This window comes from Palaemon carinicauda, chromosome 16 (genome assembly GCF_036898095.1).
Source record: "Palaemon carinicauda isolate YSFRI2023 chromosome 16, ASM3689809v2, whole genome shotgun sequence".
NCBI lineage: Eukaryota > Metazoa > Arthropoda > Malacostraca > Decapoda > Palaemonidae > Palaemon > Palaemon carinicauda.
Window position 1 is genome coordinate 73,598,144 of NC_090740.1, and position 2,500 is coordinate 73,600,643.

The following is a 2,500-nucleotide window of genomic DNA, read 5'->3' on the forward strand; positions in this document are numbered from 1 at the left end:
TTCCTTGAAGAGTAATATACAGAACCTTCAACATTGGTGACCCGTTCTGATCGAAGTCTTTCTAAATGTCTAATGGCGTTTGTGACAGTTATAAGTCTGAAACAGTTCTTATCGTTCATTAAAATAAAAATACAATTAATACAACTATAAAATAAATAAAAAATTCCATCTGTGTTGGGATACTCTTGCAAAAAGTCTTTTACATTTGATAGAAAAATGAACGTGACCATCTGGATTACTTGAAATTTGTCAGGTTACTAAGGATGAGTTATTGTCACTTTTATAAGTAAACTACATACTTCAGGAGACACAAATACCTTAAAAACATTACCATTCATTTGATCATATGCCATACATACTTGTAGATACTTTCTGGTAACTGCATAACCTATTATTTTTGCCATTAAAAATGTATAGGCTTTTATAACCATTTTGGATTGAAGGAGCACCCCTCATGTTAGGAGTGTATGAAAACTTGTATATAAGAACTATAGCTTCCCATTTTGATACTCAACGAGTGTTTCGGAGGAGATGAAATCTCCACCTCTTTTGTTTTGGAGAATGGGGAGTTAGAGTGTATTTTGTCCTCAACTAGAAATTTTTCTCAAACGTTAAATCTTTCTATTTAATGTTTAATATCTCTCTCTCTCTCTCTCTCTCTCTCTCTCTCTCTCTCTCTCTCTCTCTCTCTCTCTCTCTCTCTCTCTCTCTCTCTCTCAGAGGTTTTAAAAGTAACACATCGAGAGAATTCCATTTGTACGGTAAAAAATAAAAGATAACTTTTTTCTCCCCAACCATCCCCTCTACCCTAGACAAAGCAGACACATTTAATCAAAATGGTGAAGATAGTTTGTTGCTTCACAATATGGATCTCTTTATTAATAATGAATAAGATGTCTTAGTTGCACCATAGATGTTTTAAATGTTTCGTGGGTGAAAGTAAAAAATCCTTAGTCTTATCTTTAGCACAAGCTTTTGAAAATTCTTTCGGGATTGTAGCTGACTATTTACTTCCTTCAGTCAGAATATAATTTAGCTGAGTTAGGCGTAGCTTCTATCATTAAGTTTAATGATCCGGTTATAATAAAGAAAGCTTCAGCAACACATTATAACAATTAAGTTTGTTACCCGGGAGGAGGAGCTAATTAATTTTCACCTTAATTGTCCTGAGGTAATTTCAAGAAAAGTAAAAATTCTATCGCCATAATATTGCACAAATAAGAATATTGATAAAGATAGCTAATCGATAGTAATCTTCAGAGACACACAAGACCTTTGAATGAAAAGACAGAGCAGCAGCATTTTCGAACATACGAAGTAGAAACAGATTGAGAAAAATAAATATTCTCCCTTACAGGTGTTTCCTAAAAGGTAACGCAAAGTTTTGCAATGTTATAAGAAATTACAGATAACTATTATTCGAAAGTTTTTGCAGTTAAGTATATTAAAGCTGTACTTGCTACTGAATTGAAATAAATAAAAATTACTACAAAATTACACCTCGTTATGTATTGCAACTAATTGTTTACTTCATAATTCCAAGTATTGAAAGTTAAAAGAGAAATTGTATTTGTTGGGTAACAACTGTATATATGTATATCTACAAACATATATATTTGTATATATATATATATATATATATATATATATATATATATATATATATATATATATATATATATATATATATATATATATATATATATATGGTATGTATTTATTTTTATGCATAATTACATATATAAAATACATTTAATCATACACATGTATATGTAATTATATATTTACATATATACGTATATATATTCTCGTAAAGTCTTTAGGTAAAATCTATAAAGTAAAAATTTTTTATGATATTCTGGTCGGAGCTTCGACAAGAATGCGCATAATTAAAGCCTAGGTAAAATCATTAAACATAATTCTATGATTATCATTTTATAATCTAATTTTTATATTTAAAGTCATAATGGGATGTTCATTGCATTCTGATGAGAAATTGAAGGTAAATGTAAAATGGATTTTTTTAGTTAGCTACGTTTTCTATATCTCAATATATCCGTATAACCTGGTGTGTTTATTCTCATCACTGACTATGGCCAAAATTTGCGAATCTCCTACTTAAAGTTTATTGTTCATCTGCGTGACTAACTTGTAAACAAATAAACAATTTGCCATAGCTTTGAGAAATACGAGGCATCAGGATACGCGAGTCATTGGTTACATTTAACTTGTTAGAAATCTTAAGAGTGAGACACGGTTATGAACAAATCTTAAGGCACACATTTTACTTCTCATTCATATGTACTGTACAACGTTGGTTGTCCTTTTCCTGTTTCTCTTGTGTTCACGAAAGACCTACTAATAGCGTGAATCCAGCATAAGTTTCTATTTTGACATTCATTTGGGAACTTCGGCAACTCTCTCTCTGAAAATGAAGGTTAAATACACGACTAACCTGTTCCTATTTCTTAGCAATTCGGTTTCATATTAGATACCATGA